This window comes from Spea bombifrons, chromosome 3, assembly GCF_027358695.1.
Source record: "Spea bombifrons isolate aSpeBom1 chromosome 3, aSpeBom1.2.pri, whole genome shotgun sequence".
Classification (NCBI taxonomy): domain Eukaryota; kingdom Metazoa; phylum Chordata; class Amphibia; order Anura; family Pelobatidae; genus Spea; species Spea bombifrons.
In genome coordinates, this window is record NC_071089.1 from 97,144,474 (window position 1) to 97,167,849 (window position 23,376).

At 36.5% G+C, this 23,376-nt stretch overlaps 1 long non-coding RNA gene across 1 annotated transcript in view; it reads right to left on the bottom strand.

Moving 5' to 3' along the window:
• Positions 1 to 12,908: 12,908 nt before the first annotated feature.
• The window catches only part of LOC128484513 (uncharacterized), a 100,996-nt gene continuing 90,528 nt past the window's right edge, over positions 12,909 to 23,376 (bottom strand). Inside the window, exon 3 of the long non-coding RNA XR_008351167.1 lies at positions 12,909 to 13,317. This is a non-coding gene — a long non-coding RNA (uncharacterized LOC128484513). The remainder of the gene's footprint in view (positions 13,318 to 23,376) is intronic.

Genomic DNA, 23,376 nt, shown 5'->3' on the forward strand with positions numbered 1-23,376 from the left:
TGACTTAGAGGACTGCAAGATTATATATTCATGTAAGCGGAGATTGTTTCATTTGATACTATTAAATTATGTTTTTAACCATACCTTCTCTCTATTTCTTCAATGTACCTGTCTGTATGTCTCTACAACATTATCCAGGAATGCTCCTTTATAATGCTCTATTTATTTTGCATTTTACGTTCATTCACATGTAATCGGCGCTAAGTGCATTTCTATTTTTTTTTCTTTTGCATACATGGTCGAAGGTTTACCCTCAAATACTGTAAAGGAACAGTTCCCTCAAAAAGGAAAAGTACCATTTATTTTCACTTGGTGCTCAACACTTTTGTAGGCAATTAACCTCTACTGTTTTCTGTATTTGTTTAAGAACAATTGGTAGAATGTACCATAGTGTTTAGTAGCACAATAATTTGGTTATATATCTCTTGTGCCTATTCACACCACCTGATTATCCTTTATATGATCAGAGAGATAGCAGAAACATTAGAGATGGTTAAATCCACAATTTAGTGCATTCCGAAAAAAGAAGGAATGCATTGGTTAGCTCCTCTACACCAAAAGGCCTGGATGACAGTGGAAGACAATTGTATTGAATGATTGCAAAATTATTTCCTTGGTGCATGAAAACCCCTTCACAACTTCTAGCCATGTCAAGAACACTTTCCAGGAGATAAGCATATAATTGTCAAGAGAAGACTTCAAATAAATACAGATGGTTTACAGCAAGGTGCAAACCTCTTGTAAGCCTCAAGAATAGAAAGGTCAGATCAGACTTTGGCGGAAAGTATATAAAAATGCTTGCACAGTCCTGGAACAATATTCTTTAGACAGATGAAACTAAAGTCTACCTATACCAGAAATATGGGAAATGAAGAGTATGGAGAAGAAACAGCTCGTGATCCATTATAGTGAGAGAGTGAAAGAGCAACAAAATGGTCTTTTCTCATTATTGTATGTATGTATATATATATATATATGAATATATATATATATATATATATATATATATTGTTAGAGTCTGTATGTGTGTTACTTTATGTTGTGTTAGTGTATGTTGTTGGATAGTGTGCACAGAGTATACTTTACAGTAAGGCATTAGCTTCAGTGTGTATGTCAGTATATAGTGTGTGCATAATAGTGCATGGTGTTAGCATGTGTTAGTGTAAGGTGTTAGTGTTTGTGATCGTATGATGTTGATAGCATGTGTGTGTCATTTACTGTATGGTGTTAGAGAGTTTTAGTATATATTAGTGACTGTGGTTTTGTATTTTTTTACATGTATAGTTTGTTCTTTTGACGGTTGTGTTTCATTTCATTATTTTTGCAGCAAGGTATATTTTCTTTAGAGGTCTAGTGAAGTCCATGCATCGATGAGTCAGGGCTGTTTTAATAGCAAAAGGGAGACCTACACAATATTAGGCAATATTAGGTCATAATGTAATGGCTGACAAGGTGTATATATATATATATATATATATATATATATATATATCCCTCCCAACACCCCAAGCATACAAAGTGGGGCACCAGCCTCCTCCTGCAGGCCCAGTACTCTTTCATACCTTCCAAGCAACATGTTCATTGCAATACCTTATCAGAAGTCTCTCTGACTGTACTGAATGCATCCAGACGGGACATCACTTCTGGATGTGCTTTATGGGAAATAAGGAAGAGAGTGGAGGAGAATTTCCTACAGAAGGGGTCACATGGCAGCACAAATCTCCACATTGTGACACTAGATGGCCACTTTGCGGGGTGGTGGGACAAAGCCCCAGATTTGTGTTGCGTCTAATTGTGATGTTTGAGGTATAGAATTCCCATGTATGTTTGTACACATGTTAAATACATTTTACATGCTCCAGAAGCTTCAGGCTCTACTATGTATGCAATCGGATTTCCTACTGACATCCGCGCATATATTATACACATTATGTGCAGCATTCATTTCTTTTTAGTTGAGCTTAATTGAAGTCGCAACTAAATGCTACATTACAGATTCCCAGTGATGTTGTATGACTAAACTCGCCACAGAAATAATTATTTAATCATTTGTCTTATTCTTAATTTTTGCAGAGAACACTTAATTGTTATGTGACACAGAAATAGACATCGATAGGTTGTTTCCATAGAAACTGAAAAAAAGCTTGTTAAAAGTATCTGCGTTGTTTTATGTGAATATATCATCAGAGAAAAGATTAAAACAACATGTATGAAGATCATTAAGTTTATTATCCGTTAAATAGGGTGTTTCATTAAAGGGCAGGTGTAACATGATAAAATGTCACTTAGGCATAGGCAAAATTTTGGGAAACAAGGTGTAACATGACGAAAAGGGCCCCTCTCTTGGAGGATTTCTTACATAAAAATCTAAATTTAGATGGGTGTCGACTTTTCCATTAGTGTAAAAAAATAGAAAATGAAAAAAAATTAAAAATATCCTGTGTGCTGGGCTGCAGAGAGTGTTAAATATAATGCAAGGAGCCTTAGTTGCTACTAACTAACTTTATATTAATTGCTATTTAATGACACATATTTGTAAACATGTCTTTTATTCCATGGGAAATATATTTTTGTGCAATCAGCTTTTATCAGATAAGTAAACAGACATTAGACACATTCTGTAATGTTATCTTTAAACCAAAACAGTTCCAAACTGAACCATTAGAGGGCAAGCAAGGGAAATTATGAGAAGATCAAATCAATTAAAAAACCTGTAGGCGGTAAATGTATAGTAACATATGTTCAGAACCATAGATGTTGAAGACTAAGCTTAACCTTCTCCTGAGAGGTAATGGTTATAAATAATAATGCCTTTACTGTGTTACCTTTTGTTCTTCTTGCTTGTTCCCTTTGCTCTGTCTAAATATTGCTCTTGTGGTCCATTCTGTGCATTTTAGGTAACCACTTCCAAATCTTACATTGTTAGTTAGGTTGAAAAGAAATGCAATGTCCATCAGGTGCAACCCTTCCGAGAACACATATCTGTTGATCCAGAGAAAAGCAAAAATAAACACCCTTACAAATGGCAACCATGCTTAAGTTAACTTGTTATCATCTAGTGTTCCACATCTTGCTCAATATAAAAAAATACTTTTCTTTGCTTAACGTGATATCTAACCTTCGATGATGACCCTGTGAACTCTGTAAAGTTATATGAGTGCAACTATCTTAACACAGGTCATTATATTGTCCTTGAAAATGTCATGTACCAGAGCGGTACTACAGGAGCTTCTGTGATGTCAGGATTTAAAAACCTGGAACTGCTGCATTATGGTACCCTTGAGTGGTCCTCCTGTTCCTCTTGGCTTGCTCATTTTGACTCCTGGCCTGTTTGACTACCAGCTCCATGTACCGTACCTGGCTTATGTGACTACCTGCTCCGTTTGCCAAACATGGCTACGGATGACTACCCACTCCACGTAGCATGCCTGTCTTATCTGACCACCTGTTCTGCGTACCTGACCTGACCCAAGCCTCTGTTGGGATAATCAAAGTCCTTGTCCTCTTATCTTGGGTCTCAACTCCTTGATATGTGTATTACGGTGAAGAACTCCTGCGGTGTGCTCCTGGGATTCGTGCAGAATACACTCATATATGGTATTCTCCACAGTAGAAGTGCTAAACTCACAAAGCTGAGAGCTTCCATTTCTTTAATTAACCGTATGGCCCGTCTTTGAACTCTATCCAGTTCCATGATATCTTTTTTCTGAATTGGTACCAAAAATGTACTGTATATTCACGATAGAAAGACACAGGGCCGCCGCCACCTATAGGCAAAGTAGGCGCCCGCTTAGGGCACCTACTCGGAGGGGGCACCGTCCAAGGTCATTCAGTATGCGCGGCCGTGGCTCGCGGTCACTATAGGAAGGAGTGGGAGCAAGTCAGCCAGTTAGGAGGACCTTATGAGAGCATCACGGCACGCTTGCTTGGCACCCCTATTTTAATTACGCTCCTGCCCTGCGTATAGCTGTTGGAAGGAGGAGGGGCGGAGGCTCATGCTGAGCTGCTGTCTGCTGAGACTTGGTTGGGGGGCGGCCCAGAATAACAAGCATTAAAAGAGGTAGAGTATAAATGGGTGTGGCAAAAGGGGAGGGGTTTATGGGGGTGGAGCCAGGGGTGGCAAAATTATGTTTTGTCTAGGGTGGCAAAAATCTTGCACCAGCCCTGGAGAGACAATATTATATTCTCAGCCAAATACCTATTTCCTTTTTTTCTTGCTTTATTTTTTTCTGTAACCTAAATATTCATTACAGGTTGCAAGGATTTGAGTCTGGGAATGATCTGGTTTATTCACTAAAAGCAGTTGGTAGGAGAGTTTGCATTAGAGTTATGGTTTCACCACCTCAAATTAAGAAGGCCTATTGCCAATAAGCTCCTGTGTCAGAAAGGTCTTGGCTGGCCCTGTGTAATGTATAATTATATTAGTGAGATTTCTTCCGTTTCCTCCCCAATGAAATTATGTAGAGCCAGCTCTTCATGGAAAAAGAATGTGCCATTTTAGGTCCTCCGTAATGAATAATGACGTACGAGAGCTATTATGAGATCATATTTATCAACACAAAATTGAGCAATTCCAGAGCAATGTGGTATTTTTGTACTAGAATTGTTTGGATTTAACGAACAGTAACTTTTTGTTTGATATAATTCCTCCCCTGCCCTGCATTGTATTTGCCTCCAGGTAACCCAAGCCACTGTAGAGCATTATAGGGAGTGTACAAAGCTAGCCCTCGATATATCTGACCACAAAATACTTGCGATGCTAAACTAGGCTAAAAACAGGATATATTTTTTAGAGAAATGTTGGCATTTTAAATTGAGCCATTGCTCCTTCCAAGGTAAAGCAGGGTACAATGAAAATAGCTTAATATATTTCTTTCTTTCCTTCGTCTTTCTTTCTTTGCTCTTTTTTAATATGTAAGGAAATGCAGGCAGTGTACAGAAAATCTGTATGAAGTGTTTTGCTCTATTTGAATAAAGCACTTGACCTGCAATTGAGAGGTTTGTAAAGTTTAGAAAATATATGCATAATAAATCAAGCAATTCTGACCTCTCTCTGCCTCAGCAGGCAACCAAACATCACTGGCGACTTCAGTCTCTGCTGACAAAATGTCTCTTCCTATGAGTGATGTCCCTTCACACAAACATTTCTTTGCTTTAGGAAACTACAGGGGGTGGAGGAGACCAACTTTTTTAAAGAGGTTACTAAAATCAGTAGCCAACTAATAATCCCGAGCAGATGGTAGTAACAAGAGACATGGGCAAGCACTGAAAGAAATATGTCAAGAGTGGGAAAGATGTGATAACAGATGCTACAAGGAAAACAGGTAACATATTTTGGAGATGAAGCTTTGGATCTGTTAGTGGCATGTTTCCCATAAAGTTAATTGTTCTGCTTTATGTTATGATCCTGGTAGGAAAATTAAACTCTAAAATGCTATAGACACTATGGGCTCATTTTATCTCAGAAAATATTGATTAAGATTACAACTGATGTATATTGATGATGGTATTATTTATCATGTACGTGTAAACTGGAATTTGTTTTTATTTTAATTTTTCTGGACATTTAGGACTGGAATCACTATAGTTCCAGATATAATGGCCTGAGTTGGATGGAGAAGTAATTGTCCTCTATTGTCATTGTGTCATATAAATAAAGAGAACCATGTCCCAACTGTGTATTACATCACTACCAAACCAGATAAGGCCATGAGGCAGATAACGTGTACACCCCTGATCACATGGTGTTAGGGTACCTACCTCTCCATAAAAGTAAATAAATGTTGAGAATGTTGGGTTTTGCTAGAAGAAGGGTAGAAAGTGTAGGGGAAGAAAGGACTTGAGAAGAGAAAATTATTATTATTATTATTATTATTATTATTATTATTATTATCATCCTTTATTTATATAGCGCCAACAGTTTACGCAGCGCTTAATACAATACATAAATTTAAGGGATATGAGAAGACAAGAATTGACAGACTAAGACAAACCGATACATTTGGTGGAGAGGGCCCTGCACGCAAGCTTACAATCTAGAGGGAAATGGGATGATAAACATAAGGCATAGAGAAAGGTGAGAGGTATTGTGGTGATTGTATCGATGACAAGGACGTTCTAGCAGCTAAGATGGTATGCTTCTCTGAAGAAGTGGGTTTTAGATGTTTCTTGAATGTTGGGAGGGCGGGTGAATGCTGAAGGTTCCTTGGTAGTAGATTCCAGAGATATGGGGCAGCTCGAGTGAAATCTTGTAGACGGGAAAAGGAAGAGGTGATGAGTGAGGAGGAGAGCCTTAGCCCATGGGAGGAACGTAGGGATTGAGTAGGAGAGTATTTGCTAATGAGGTCAGAAATGTACGGAGGAGCAGTATTATGGATGGCCTTATATGTCAGTACCAGGATCTTAAATTTAATTATAAAAGGTAATTGGGAGCCAGTGGAGGGTTTCACAGAGGGGGGAAGCAGAAGAGGAGCGACGTGCAAGGAAGATGAGCCTAGCAGCGGCATTTAGGATAGACTGTAGAGGAGAGAGTCGAGACAGTGGAGTGCCAACCAGAAGAGTGTTGCAGTAGTCAAGACGGGAAATGATAAGGGAATGAACCAGGAAGATACTTTACTGAGGGATGATGTAAAAAATGATATGAGCAATGCATGGTATTAATGTCTGCATAACAAATCTTAGCACACTCCTATACCTCCACCAAGTTATTCAACTAAACCTCAAATTATTTAAACACGTATGGGATAGGCATCTGACTATCCTACATCTAAGACAGGGACAACGGAATCATTAAAGAGACAGTCTAGGCAGACTAGATGGGCCAAATGGTTCTTGTATGTTGTCATATTCTATCTTTTTGTATAATAACATGCATTTTACATTAAACAACAGCTTTAATTATGTAATTTCTGCATCTCATCAACAGATTATTATTATTAGTATTATTATTATTATGATCTTTTATCTATATAGTGCCAACAAATTACGCAGCTCTTCATACAATACATATATTCAAGGGGTATGGCAAGACTAGAATTCACAAACAGACAAACCGATACATTAGGTGGAGAGAGTTTGCGATTAAATATAATAACACTATAACATTATGTCAGGATTCACACTAAGAGGTCTTCATGGCCATACTGAAGCAATGCAGTCAAGCTTGACCCTTCAACTTCCACAAGATTCTCTGATTTCTAGCTCAGAACCACTTTTAGAGTGCTGACTCCAAAAAGTAAACCTCTTTTGTGCTTCTTTCGGTTATGTATGCTATCACCAACTATATAGCCAATATAACAAAAATTCTTATGGTGAACAGGCCAATTTCTGTAACTTAGAAGATGTTCAAATAGACTCTTGGTTTTAGGATCCAGGAAATATAGTCATAAACTGTACATCAATATGAAATAACAAATAGTATAAATAGCCTAAAAGTTACATTACATTTTATTTATGCAGCACGAACATATTCTGTAACACTATTATACAACAGTACAAAATTACCAATAATAGTAACTTTAACAAAAATTAAAAGTAACACACATTAAATCATTCTGGTAATAATGGAGAAAAGAGCCCTTTTCTTGCAATCTTACAGCAAAAAAAACATAAAAAGATAAGTTTAATTACAAGCAAACTAAGAAATGCACATGTTTAGACTTTTTTATATTACATTACAACAAAGTAGTGGCGTGGTAGTCCTGCTTATCACTTACATATGTCTCTGAATAGGACTTCAATAGAACTTAATAAGGGCACTAAGCAATGTCTTACCTGGTACCACCTGCTCAAAAAAACAGAGAAACTAAATGTTAATTATATGCTAATTTTATTAATCCATTTTTATTTTGATGAAATCAGCAAATCAAATTCTTAAGGACCTACAACTACTGTACATTTTTTGGAATCTGTTGATAAATCCACACACATTATCTAGTGTAGGAGGGCTGTCCAATTCCTTCCTCAAGGGCTAGTGGCCTGCCAGATTTGTATCATTTTTCTAATTAACTGTGCTTTATATAACACTTTGCAATATGTTTAGACAGTAGTATCATTAAAATCTGGCCTTTCAGTAACCCTATAGGACTGAAATTGGAAGGCAATCTATGTCCACATTTAAGTCTGGTGAAAATCTCAGAACTGTACTGTTGGGGATTGCAAACTAAATATAAAATACCTTGTATATTTAACTATGCGTAGTTGTGTAAGTCTCTTTGTCTGTCTCCTTGATTCTTATATGAGAGCTCAGCACATGCTGTGCACTGCTGGAAAAAAGTCCTACAAGGCCATTAATGTCTATGACATGGCTTAAAAGTGTTAATTCTGTATATTCAGGGCTTATTAAAATGACCACCACCAAGCTAGTTTCTGCCTGTTCCTGCCAGCAATAGAAGAAGACAGTTGAAAAGCACTATAATTATTGTTAGTGGTACTGGGTGTAGATATAGTGACCAAAGAGCTCTTAAATGCTCTAAATTCCCAGCTAACCTTAAATCCAAAAGTTTATAGCATTTTGCATAAAGTAATTATGGTATTGAACACAAAGGAACGTATCAAGGTGAACTGTTTTGAAAATCAAGAATTAATAACAATGCATTTTGTCCTTTTTTAATTTTTTGACAGGTCTACCAATGAGTTACCTTCTTTGGTGCCCTTATCTATCATTGAGCATGGGCTCGATTAAAGTCTTGGAAATATGACTTGATATTTCTTCTTTGATAATGCTTGAGATGTTTTATTTTAATCACATGGAGTTATCAGGTGTGTCCTCTGTATTTAAAGTGAAGGACATACATCTGGTAAGGATACCATGGCCTTTGTTGTCCCGATGTTTCTGGTCTGATAGCCTCCGATTCACATGCATGCTATCATGGGAGTTAAATCAATAACTCTTTCTTATTTCATTGATGCATCAGCAAGCATAAAACACAGTAGTGTCTCTCAGTTCATTTGTCAAGGACCACAAATGGTGCAGTTTATGGATAACAATTTTAACTTAATGTGGCTATCTATAAATCCTACCTTGTTGGTGGACTTTGATTACTGGTTCGAGAAACACTGGAATACACACCACAGTACACTTTACTGTTTGGTCAAAAATTATTTTACCATTAGAAATAATAAAAACAAATGAAATATCTCTTGAGGTTTGCAACATTATTTGACTGGCAGTCTTTGATTATATATATGTTATTTTGTGTGTTAGAATAAGTTTGAAAATTTTATTTTATATACCTCATATATACAGCTTTGTAACTTTGCCAGAAAACTCTTCTTAACCCTGGTTCCATATGGTTTATTCTATATTCTATACTATTTTGCATGGTTATCTTATTGTTTTCTTGTTGTCACATTAAGACTTATTAGATCTTTAATTTTGTATGTGAAAGCTTTGGCTTTTATGGGTCTGCCAAATCTGACAGAAAATCCTTCACAGTCCAGCAACTCTAAATCACTAACAAAAGACTTAAAAGGAAATAATTGGTTTGATTTCATTTCTGCTTCTTAAAAAAGCTATAATTTGCTGGGTGGGCGATCTGCTGTGATAGGCGAAAAAAAAAATCTCTAGTACACATGAATTCACTAGAATAAATATTTTTTTTTATTAAAATATATTTTGGAAGAGGAATACTGCATTGTTTAAAAACAAGTTCAGCTATGAATTGTTCATACACTAGAATTGAAATTCTAAAAGTAAGGAACAATCAATAGATTGATTTTTGTTGCAGGTGCCTTTTCTCGCAGCGAGTTTTCTAACGCAAATACTTCCCAAATGATCAAAATGGAGAAAAAGAGTTTATTGATTTATATATAGGGATATATAGGGTTGTATAAGGATAGGCAACATAGCTGAGTTTTAAACCATTGGCGGTTGGGGGGCAATGATCCTGCCTATGAATGCGACAATCATTTGTACAATAAATAAACATTTGGATAGATGGATGGATGGATGGATGGATGGATGGATAGATAGATAGATAGATAGATAATACAATTAAAATTGCCATTTGAAATACTGGCATTGAAAAGAAAGAGACTGTGACTTTATGTGTTTCTGAGTTAATTTAGCATTTTCACTTGTAGTGATCTATATTATGTGTGTTCAGATCTGTTCAAATCTCTTTAATATTCATGATCCTCTCACCAACTCGAATGAATGCAGTAAAGCCTTTGATAGCAATCTCAGGAACCTGATTAACAATGCACTAATCATGAGTACCAGGGACCTGATTCAAAAATGTTTCAATTCATCCATCACTTTTTGACCAAGGATGATTACATTACCTTACTATTTTTCATTTAGAGAAATTCATCCAAAAAAAAAAAAAAATATTGTCAAATGGATGTAAAATGAACATTGTTACTATTTGTGAACCATATATCAAATTGACCGACAGCATAATTACCAATTAGTGCATAAGCAGAGAAATGTGTGTCGTCGTAGTTTGAAGTAAAAGCTATTCATTCTGGCTAAATGTTATATTGTGCCATGGGATTCATTTTGCAATAAGTTCAAATTGTTATTATAAAATGTAACTAAAGCATATTGCAAGAGGTAATTATCCATATATTAGATTGAATGCTGTTTGTGCCCTATGATTACAGAACAAATCGCCCATTATTTGAATGCTAATTGTAAAGATTATGGGGTCCATTCAAAAGAAAATCCTGCTGCGTGGATCGTTTCCTATATAGCTATGTAGGTGTTGTTTGTATGCAATTTAACTATAATGTAATTCTCATCAGAAATATGCTTAGTTTAATTTTTTTTTTTGGTCTCTAACCCTATTCTTGAGTACACAGTTAATTAGAATTGGCCCATTGGGGTTTGGCTCACCATACATCAACAACATCAGACCACTAAGCCATCAACTAAGAAAAGAAACAAAGATAAAATGGTTGTTAAATTCTGCAAGATGGTAACACTTCTAAAATATGGAACCCAACTGTCAAATGTTTAACTCAAACATAAAATGATTAGGTGGAAGCCCATTACTAGAATTGCATGCGGAACAAACATGTTTTGTTTTTGTTTTGTTCTTTTGTGGGGAGTTTTGTCTTCTTTTTTTTCTTCTTTCTTTTTTCTATCTTCTTCTCTTTTCACCAATATAAACTTTGTCACCCTAAACCCTCTTTTCCACATGGAGATACATGAGACTGTGGGAACCGCAACACTTAGAGCAACAGCTGCAGCAAGATAACTATGTCTTCACCTTGGCTTAAATATGTACCATTCCTAAGGTAACATGCCCTATATATATGGATAGAATAGTGTAGAAAACTAGGCTCAGAATGGCCTAATGAAATGTGCAAATGAACAATGGTTTTATAACTGTTCGTCTTGAATGCAGTAAACTCAGGGGCGGGCTGGGCCGGGGGGCAGGGGGGCAATTGCCCCCAGGCCGCCCGAAATCTATTCTAAACGGCCGCTGGGTGCTGATGCCGCCGGCCGGCGCTACTTTAATACTTTTTTTAAAAATTTAATAGTGCAAGCCGGATCGGCTATTAAATGAAAAAAAAAAATAGTATTAAAGCAGCGCCGGCCGGCGGTATCAGCACCCAGCGGCCGTATCCGATGGCCGCCAAGTGATGGGAGCAGCGTGAGGGGTGAAAGCTCCGCCCCCTCGCACTCACCTTTCACCCCTCACGCTGCTCCCGTCACTATGTGGCCATCAGATTGTTGGAAATCGAATCTAAACGGCCGCTGGGTGCTGATGCTGCCGGCCGGCGCTACTTTAATACTTTATTTATTTATTTTTAATATGGCAAGCCGATCCGGCATATTAAATAAATAAAAAAAAAGGATTAAAGTAGCTCTGGCCGGTGGCATCAGCACCCAGCGGCCGTTTAGATAAGTTTTCCAGCAGTCTGATGGCCGCATAGTGATGGGAGCAGCGTGAGGGGTGAAAGGTGGGTGCGAGGGGGCGGAGCCACTTCACTTGACTTGCCCCCCAGGCCTTAGGCTGCCAGCCCTCCCCTGAGTAAACTCATCAGCTCATTGATATTTTGTCAATATATTGTTTGATTGAAACATATCTACTACATCATGCCATTTATTTCTAGCTAGTTCGTATTGAAACACATTGAAATTTCAACAGACAATACAAATTATACTATAACGCTCTACGTCCAGTGTATCCATAGAGCAGATATCAAAAAATGTTTTACTATCTACTTACAGGTAGCCATTAAATGATGACAAGAAAGTTTAAAAACTACTTAATATGTGATATGATATTTGAATTTAGAATATGTGCACTATTAATTACTATTAGTTCCAGAAAGTTACGTTTTTAAAGTTTTATGTCAATCAGTTCCTAGGCTTTGGAAACCATGATATCATAGAATATGGTAATAATGTCGACACCAAGCCTTTCCAGTTAATCTTATGGGACACATAGGAACCTGAAATAGTATCAATCCAGCTATTCTGCAGAAGTGTTATTTTAAGTCTCTTGCCTTTAAAATTGCTGTAACCTACAGCTCTATTTGTCTTGACTCCATCAATGAGACTATTGTAGCCGGAGGCATTGGTATGAGGAAGACTAAAGGGCTACATCATGTCAAACCCTCAAGTAGAATTATTGCTTTTCCCTGCTTCGGTTCACAGCTGTATTATGTCACCAAATCACATCACAGTGTAATCACAGATGAATAAAATATTTTTTTCCCCTTTACCTTAAATGCTTTTTTTTTTCTGTCAATTACAATCAAAGAGCATGATTTCAGGCCTGTCAGTTTGCTAAGGTCTTTCTTACTGATGACTTTAAAACTGTAATCTGCTAAATATACAGTACAATGAATCAGCGGAGTCCTATAAGAATTCATCCATATAGAAGAAGCATGTTTTTTTCTCCCACAGGGGACAGAAAAGTAATTGGTCTTTAAAGAATGAAATCAAAGATGTTAAAATATCCATTTATTTCTTCCTTTGTTCATGTCATAATTTCAACATGTTTCATTCTGATTTGAAATGCTGTTTTCTTTCGTTTAAAATATAGTCATATTAGACCCATTATCAAATCAACAAAGTCTCATATACATTTTGAAGGTGCAAAAAAATGTTATATTTAGTTTTATCTTCAAATTTCATTTCCCTTGTTCTAAGAGATTATCTTCTCTGTGGTAGAGGAGCTATAATTTACCAGCACCTCCAACCTGTGGGCAGTTTGCTATGATAGCTTGATTACATCATTAACCACAATCAAAAACATTTCCCTAAAATGGTTTGAGCTTGCTTGAATAAATTGCTTCCTTTGATCTTCCTCGATTGTATTACAATGGGTTGCTCTTCATTTTTTTTCTCCTCTAGAAAGGCTTAAAAGGAAAAAAGAAAATATGTGTATGTAATATATTTAACTAAACTGTTCAGATATAGACATATCCATTCATTTTAACAATTTCCTTTAGGGGAAATAAAATTTGCAATATAATTAGTATTTTTTTTTTTTTTTTTAAAAAGGTTCACGTTAACTCAGAATTGAACGATGACTGGAAAAAATAGTGATTAGTAGAAATGTATTCAAAGAATAATACATACTTTCATTTGATTGTCCTATTTATCTAATATATATATATATATATATATATATATATATATATATACATATATATATATATATATATATACATATATATATATATATATATATGTATATATATATATATATATATATATATATTATATATATATATACAAGCACATACATCTCTTTATATCTACCACACCTGAGATTTGCGAAACAAATGCTTTTTATGCAATTTACGTATGAGTTGCAGAAGACTGTGGGCTTCTTAGACCTCTGAGATTGTGGAACAAAAAAAATCAATATTGATAAATCATTCAGTCTAAATAGTGCCACAGATCTGGAAAACATATTTCTGTTTTCCGAGCAATTAAATCCCATCACTGGTTATACACTATGATCCTAGGTTTGATCTATCATGTTTTTGCATCTCATGTAGCACCGGTGTTTTTAACTCCCCAGGAAAACTATGTTTCTGGCACCTCATTCTGCATGCTTTTGCTTGTTAACAAACAAAAAACAAACAAAAACCCTATGGAGTCACCCCTTACCAGCTCAGTGCAATAGGCAGCAGCCTAATCTTCCTACATGGTAGGGCTAGCCGTGTCTCCTGCATGGTAGTCACAATTGGTTCTTAGTTGGGATGCAAGTCTTAGGATGTTCCTCACTTAAGTATCGCACTAGTGATACACAAGTTGTCTGTACTTATGACTGCTAATTATCCTAGAGGTTGACACTTCTACAGCCCTTTCGTTTATAGCCAGTCATGAAGCTACCTTATATACAAGACACCCCCACCATGTTTATTGACCTTTTTAATGCACATTCATGCAGTTTTATTTTTAGTACTTAATTCAAAGAATTTTCTCTAACAGGGTCATTTAACAGACAGATGAGTAAGGTATAAATAAAAGATTACAATATTTATATATGTGTGTGTTATGTAGTTAAAGGTAAATATTGGCATCACTGTATACCTCCCCTAACCAGGGGCGGATTAAGATCAGTTTGCGCCTTAGGGCTACAATGTTATATGGGGTCCCCTCCAGAATTATCATTTAATCATATCTAGGAGGATAGGAAGGGGCCACAGGCAAAGTATGGGTAGATGGATCATGAAAAGCAAGACAGGAGAACATGAAGATGCAAGGTAAGAAGTTGAGCTGCGTGGCAGAGACAGAGAAGTTATGGAGACATTCAGAGAGAGAATGAGAAAGTGAATGAGAGTGTGAGAGCATGCAAATGAGATCATGAGAGAGAGTGAGAGTGTGAATGAAAGAACCAACAAAGAAAGCGCAACAACGAAAAAATAAGTTTCTTTCGTTGGGAGTCCCTCCTCGTTCTTTTTAGATTTGTATGAATTCCTGAAATTGGCAAATATTAAAATTGCAATTCTTAAGATATCGAATAAATAATTCATTCATATTAAGAAGTAAGACTGTATTGTAGTAAAATATAATGGAAGTAGTGTGCAATGAATTTCATACAATAACTAAATGCATTAACAGCCAGACTAGAATTGTTCTTAATAAAAAATATAGGGTGCTGGACAGAGGTGTCTTTTGTGGCTGCTGAGTGAGAAAATCCACTGGTGTTGCATAACCATGCACGTTTCAATACAGAGTATGGTGTACATCTAGTTATTAACATTTGTCGATTTTTAGCACCTGCTATAATGTTGCCAACCATAAGAATAACTTGGGTCCCTGTAGAGTACAAGGGCAGGCATTAAGAAGCCCCTAACTTCTTGATGTACAATTGGGTCATTTGAGGCTGGCACTAATGATACCTGCTGTTAATGACATTTATTACCAGTTTGATGCAAGGTGCCACCATATACTTGGTTTATTTTATTCTACAAAGCTGACATCTTTTGTTTATTTGTTCCATAAAATGCTTGCCTCAAATGAGTATCATTTTCATATGAAAACACTAATATTTTTCAAGACACAGACATTCGGATCCAAAACAAGACACATATATGGAGAGGAGCCTCCACGGCATTTTGCATTATACCACACAACCTGCACTCGCTTTTACCCTTATCCTTGATTAATTATCAATAATCTATCCCCATCTCTCATGTACCACAGCCTGAGCTCATAATAATAACATGCCCCTCTGCCTTCTTCACTCACCCTTGGCTTATATTTTAGGCCCATGTATGCCTAGTACTATTTTAAGCATCTAGTGCTTTTAATATTTAAGTCTGGGTTCCAGTTTTCTGTGTTCCTTGGGTTACAACAGATTCAAGGCACCAAGTGACAAAAGCCATAAGGGGTCCACTACAGACCCCTGTATATATATATATATATATATATATATATATATATATATATATATATATATATATTATATACTATATACTGATCAGCCATTACATTATGAACACTGACAGGCGAAGTAAAAACACTGATGATCTTCTTATAATGGCACCTGCCTGTAGGTAGGTTATATTAGGCAGCAAGTGAACATTTCATCCTTAAAGTTGATGTGTTAGAAGCAGGAAAAATGGTCAATCTTAAGGATCTGAGTGACTGTGACAAGGGCCAAATTGTGATGGTTAAATGACTGGGTCAGAGCGTCTCCAAAACTGCAGCTCTTGTGGGGTGTTCCCGGTCTGCAGTGGTCAGTACCACCATCAAATGTGGTCCAAGGAAGGGAAAGCGGTGAAATGGCGACAAGGTTATGGGCGGCCAAGACTCATTGATGAATGCTGTGAAGACTTGTCCATTTGGTCAAATATAACAGATGAGCTACTGTAGCTCACACCCTTAAGGCCGGCCCTGGCTGGGAGTGTGTGTCGCTTACCTGGAGAACACATGGCACCAGGATACTTCCATGGAGGCCCCACCTTGCAACTTACAGGACTTACCTTCAGAGGTCTAGTGGGGTCCATGTCTCGACAGGTCAGGACTGTTTTGAAGAAAAAGGCGGACCTACACAATATTAGGCAGGTGGTCATAATGTTATGGCTGATCGGTATATTTCACCGCTTTCCCTTCCTAGGACCACATTTGATATATATATATATATATATATATATATATATATATATATATATATACAACCTGGTTTATACAGCAGGAAATACCTGCCCATGGCGAGCTGTAAGATTCCACTTTTCATTCATAATCCACAGCAAGAGGTTAAATATTGACCATTCTTCAGACATTTTGTCCCAAATGCCAAACCATTTTAGCTGATTGCAGTATTTTTAATATGTATCTATTTTCTGCTAAACCAGAAACAATTTCTCTAAATGTAATTTTTTTTCTTGGATGCTGTTTGAATCCTGTATATTTCTGTCTTGATCTGCTGCATGGTCTTCTAATTGGGGTTGTTGATCTACTACAATAAAGAGTGCAGATAATGCTAAGTAGATACCAAACATCTGACATTTCTAGAATCAAGTGCTCTTTATCATATGTGTTATAAATAACATCTCTGATCCTAAAATATCATTAAAATTATGTTTACTTATCTGTTTATTTATCAATAATGAGCATTGTTATTTAACTGCAGACAAGAATATCTATGATGAGAGACGTAGACAATCGTAGTTTAATGAAAACTGCAATGATAGAATATTTTATTATAATTGTGAACAATGCGCAAATTAGACATGTAATGTATCACTGTGGGTTGAGGGTTTTGTGGTTCTGCTGAGTCCCATATGGCAGCTATACAACTGCATACGTGTTAAGACGGCAATATCAATGGTCCTTTGTCAATATAAAAGCATTTAGAACTATGTACGATGGTAAATTTATTGGCTGTCCTCCAAGGGGGGCTTAGTTAAACTACAGTTGTTTCAATACATAATCTGTTCTTGCTACTTCAACCCTGAAATGAACCAAATTCCTATGAGGAAATCCCAAAAGTTACAACGTATGGGTCAAATATTTTATTGACAACATGAATATTTGCTTTGAAGGTGAGTTTCCAAATGTCTAAACAGTTGAATAAAAACAAAGACTTTTACACCTTGAGTTATTCTAAAGTCAAATTCTTTCAGTAGAGCATATTGCCACTCCACTCCCTCCAAAATAATAGGGGAAATACTGCTGCATGAACTAACGCTTATACAACAATATGTAGTATGAATATTATTTAATATTAATAATACTTATTATGAGCCATATGGCCATATTTGTGTAAAATTAATTGGAATGCCAACATTTTTATTCACTAAACCTGTACTAAACATTTCATATTTAATAACATTTAGCAATTGAACTATGTAAAGTTTTTGGATTGTCATTATTTTACTCGATTTTACTCGAAAATACTGCTAAACAAACTTATAGACACATAACAACATGTTAGGCTACAGATGGCCCACCCCTCCACAGGGGGAACCAGGGCAATTACCAAACCTCTCCACTCAGGATGTTCTTTCACCACTACAAGAAAAATGAATAAAACTGTGCAGTTGATCACATGGTTTGAAGGAACAATACCCCAAAAGCCCATTCAGCTTTTCATCACTTTCCTTACCGATTTCTTCATTTGTCCTGAGCCCTAGGTCATCTGTCGTCTAGTGACACCACTGATGTTGCATTCATTGTATGGTAGCATAATCTAGTTACAACTTCAAATATATTAAAAATTCATCAATTTGTAAAAATGCCCCAGTACGAAGAGAGCTCTGTATTTTTGTTTGCAGTTCATTGGGTTTTCATTCATTCTCTTTCATGCTCTCTCGCTTGCTCTCCCACATTCACTCGCTCTCACATACTCTCTCACACTCTCTATCAGTGTCTCCCTACGCTTTATTTTTCTGTTTCTTCTTTCTTCTTCTCTGGTGGTCAACTTTTCTTGGCTCTACAGGCAAGAATCTGTGAATAAAAAGAAGCATTTCTATACCTCTCTTTCTTTGTGAATCCAAATGCCAATGGTGGCTGGTGGGTAATTCCAATGGGGGTTCGCGCCTTGCGTTGTTAGCCCTGCCTCCCCGCTCGCGTCAGTACTATGAACAGGCTGCACAGGCATGTGCGCATGTGCTCCACTGCCAACTGCATTATTATGGCTTGGTGTGGTAGTTCCGCGACAGGGCCAAGTCTCTGCGGACAGCCTATCCCCGATTCTTCCAATCGGAAGAGGCCAGGATAATGCATGGGTAAGCCGGGAGTAGCGGAGAGCAAGAAGAAAAAGGAGAAGAACAAGAAGAGGATTTGCAGACAAGGAGGCGAAGTAGCGGAGAGATTGAATGAGCGTGACAATTAATTACTTTAAATCCTTCATAAATTTGGTCTCTGTGACACTGTTCCCTCCTAGTTTTCACACTGATGTGCCTCAAGGCTCAGTTTTTAGATGTCTTCTATTTTCACTTTACACTGTCTGCCTTGGCAAACTAATTTCATCATTTGGCTTACAGAACAATCTGTATGCTGATCTCAATCGTATCTATTTTTTTTTACCATTCTCTCTCTTCTCTCTTTTATCACACCACTAATTATCTCATCTCTGTTTCTATCTGGATGTCTGTATGCCCACCTTGATTACTCCAACCTAGCGTTTGGTTGGTCACCATCACACATGGCTTGCCCCTCACAAACCATCACGAATGCTGCCACCTGGATTACCTTCTTTATCAATGCCTCTATGAAACCCTCTTCTCTCTGCAATGGCTGCCTGTGCACTTTAAATTTATAATCCTTTCACCTAGAAAGTTCTTTTTTAGTGGTTAACTGGTTTACATTTCATTGCTTTCTCCTAAATATGCATCTCCCCAGTTCTTCGACTCATCTGATGACCTTCACCTGTCATCTACACTTATCCCTGTTTCTCATTTGCTATGTCCTGTTTACTTATTTTGACGATGCTTTATAAATCAGTTGATAAAAACAGTAAATGTCCAATATGACTTCAACAGCTTCATCTGCATTTGAAAGTGATTTTGTAGAATACATACAGTATAAAATGATGTGTTGAGAATTCTAATGATAAAAGCCCCTGCTAAAACATCCAGTTTCTGCTATGATGCCAACTAAAAGTAAATAGACTTTCAGCAAAAATCATTTGTGTGCACTTTTACGCACACACATAAATTTTTGATAGATGCCAAAAATGTCAGTACAGTGAGAGATCTTTCTATTGTCTATACTTCTTCTTACATGATCCCTAGACTAAATGATTACATAGTGATCAGTAGACTAGACACTATACAATTGTAGTGATCATTAGCTTAATAGATTCTCTATTGCAAGAAAATGGATAACAATTATAATAATACTAATAGGAATCCAATAAAAAAAAACTTCTATAAACACTGGCAAAAAAATGAGGGTGCCTAAACAAATATACAAAAAGTAGAATTATTTAGTTATTGAATACATTCATAACAATATTTCTGTACATTTCTTTTACAAATGTAAAGGAATCATGCAGTAATGTCATTTGTTTTCCAATTCAATCTGTTGAAAAAATAAAACAAATATGATTGATTTCACAGTTACTGTTACATATTTTAAGGAACATTGTGCCATTATGATTATCAAATGACCATTTCTTTACACTAAATTCAATACCTTATTGGTACACTCTCCCTCTGCTAAAAGTACTGTATATGATATTACATTGGAAAGGCTTGCAATTGGACTTCACAGTAGGTTGCTAAAGTGAGGTTATGAGCATCAGGTTCATGTTGTGCTTATTTGTATCAATGATTCAAACATGTTACTTTGAATTTTGTCAGCTGGGAAGTCACTGTTTTTGCTTATATATACAGGAGATGTGCTCATTGCTATAATACAGTTGCATATAAGGTGGTTAACGCTTACAGGTTGTGCTATCATACATGGTGCTATTGTAACTGGCAAATGCAATCATTTAAACTATTGGGTTAATGTGCAAGAATGAAAGCTAATATTTACATGAAGAAAATAAATAGGTTGGCAATCGTTCCCCACTAAAATAAAATTTCTTGTGTTATTCCCCTGTACCTGTGCCTTTATATAGGGAGACTGATATATATATATATATATATATATATATATGCACATCTATATGTATCTGTATATTAACCCTTCTGATGTAATCTGTTCTCTAGTTCTGTTAAGAGAATTCCGCTAGCATTACCATATACTAAATCACAATGCACCCCTTGGAGTTTTACCCTTTTACAGATAAGTCATATGTACTTTGTTTATCCATGACAAACTGAGCATATCTTCCATAGTTTTACCACAGGTCACTTGAAGGGCAGTTTTAGGATTCATGTGATCCATGTTGGCCTTTGGAGAGGTTGAAGAACAAAATGTGTTTGATCCAGGACATGCTGAGAGAGGCAGAAACTTGGATACATTTTGTACATTTTTTTCCCCCTTTTTCCAGTTGTACTGTACAGAATAAACACTTTTTTATCATAATGAACAACATTCACAAATTGCAGATTACAATCAAGAATCTCATGATGTATAAATAGTCTCTCAGTATAAAATGGAAAGATTAATACATTGAAATAAAGAAAATTAAAAAAGACACAAAGTGGACTTCAGCTTGGCAGCCATACTGGATGGATAGTTCTGCTCAGAGCTCTGACATGAGCAGGGAACTCAGCATTTAAATCTAAAGCAGACGCCTCCATCCATGAGGAAAACAAGAGCCTCTTATTTCCTTCCTCCTGAGAGTTGAGCCGCTGGACGGGAGACGTGAAAGTAAGCGAAGGCCTGCGCATGCGGTGCACATAGTGGCGTAGCATTGAGTTTGCTCGCATTGTCCCTTGGGCACTGTGGAATGATGTTTTGTGGTTAACCCATGGGCTAGGGACAACCTGTCCTGGACTCAGGCCCATCCAAGGAACAAAGCCTGGAACAGATAGGGGAGACATTCACCATAAAAAAACATGAGACTAGTCCAGGATAGTGAACACTAGGGGCTCCTCACAACATACCTCAACAACAAGCCACTTGGGGGAACATTTTAACATACATAACTTTTGGATTTTAGGCCAACTTTTAGCATTTTGTATTATGCGTTCCTGTATAAAGCCAAACTCTGCTTCATGTATAATTATCCTCAGAACATAAGACTTAAGTTACATCAAGACACCTAACATAGCTCAGGGAATATCTTGGTCTTTTTATTTTGTGTGGCCGGGAGACTAAGCCTGAAAAGTATTAAAAGTCATCTTTATGCCTTAGAGTTTTGCACTTTAGCACCTTGGAATCTTTAGGTTTGTAAGTTCTTACAGTGAAAAGATCCAGCTATATCTCATGACTTGATGAGTCACATTTACCCAGTGCCTGATCCATAGAAGGCGATGAAAATAAGATGGCTTAAAAGAATCCTCAGGAAAAGCATCTTGTCTTTGTAAACCTAAGAAGCGTTGAAAGAGGGGGAAGAAGTTTCTGATGCCTCTGTGGGCTGTAAGTCCCAGAAAGAGGTGGCTCTGGATTCTCCAGACCAGAGAAAAATGTAAGAGGCACCTGTAACACTAGCTTCAATAAAAGGCCTCCTACTAGACATAACAAAATAATTTTAAAAAGATGTTCAAGGAATGATTTCAGTGTTGCAGAGAGAACTCTGTGTTATGGGCAAAAAATTTAATAACATTCAATGGAAAACGGATTCATTTGTTTCAGTTCACAATAAAGTGGCAGACCAGGTACAGGAATAGCAATCAGAAATAGAGACTCTCAGGAGATGTGGACTGATAAGACCAACAGACCTTATGTTATATATATATATATATATATATATATATATAGACAGTATATACACACATAGATAAGCAAATCCTAATTGTTAGCTCACCATGGTGCCTCAAACGTATAAATAGGCACCTGGCATTGACAAACACAAAGGTAGTCAATGTTTTGGTCAGGCTTGGGAGGCTTTATCAAAACTAGTGTATGTCTCATTAAAAAACCACTATTTTTTCTATGAAATATAATGTAAAGAAACATTTTGTAAGATAATCATGATTTATTTATTTAAATGCTGTATTGTAACATAATAGTGCTCACTTAAATAAGGAAAGAATGGCTATTACTTACAAGCGACCCCACATAAATTCTGTGTCCTGTCTGCATATATATATCTGTATGATCAGCATTTAGGTAAAGAGGCAGCGACCCAGAAAATAATTTCCCTCTAACTCGCCGAGCATTTGTCTCCTGCCAAGTAGGACCGAACCATGCTTATTAAGCTGCAAGTACATTTATTCATGTTCCATGCACCTTTGAATTTCTGTAAATAAATAGTATTTAGTTATAAAAAATTAAAGACCAATGTAATGCTAAATTATTTAAGCAGAGGAAATGCTTCTAAATTGTATAGCGTTGCTAGATTTCTCTTGGAATTCTCTCCATCTATCATACATGTGCTTCTGTCTCTTTTCTACTCAGAAGCACAGCATGAATAAAGTTCATTTCACATCGAAGCCTCACTATGTGGAACAATGTGGTGAAATGAGACACAGGAGGAGAGTTTATGTTGTACTCAGCTTAACAGTTGGCCTATAGGAATGATAGCTTTTTATGCTGTGACTGATATATCAATTGTGAGTTCTCAGATATGTCTTGTCTTAAAGCAGGGGTGATGATACACACTGTTCATGTGACAGATTATGGGTAGCAAAACTGAACATGCTGAGAGGTTACAACCCAGACCTTATCGAAGGTAAAGCAGATGGTAAAGCACTGAATGTCTAAAATCTAATAAATAACAAATCAAATGTTTATATGCGTGTTAAAACCTCTTCTGTATTTTCTATGTTTTCCCTTATTTATTTGCAAAGTCATTTTAAATATTGATTTAAATAAATTATAAGAAAACTTCAAATGCCTGTCATAATAATAATAATGATGTATTTTTATTTTTGATTTTCTATATGTGATGTTTT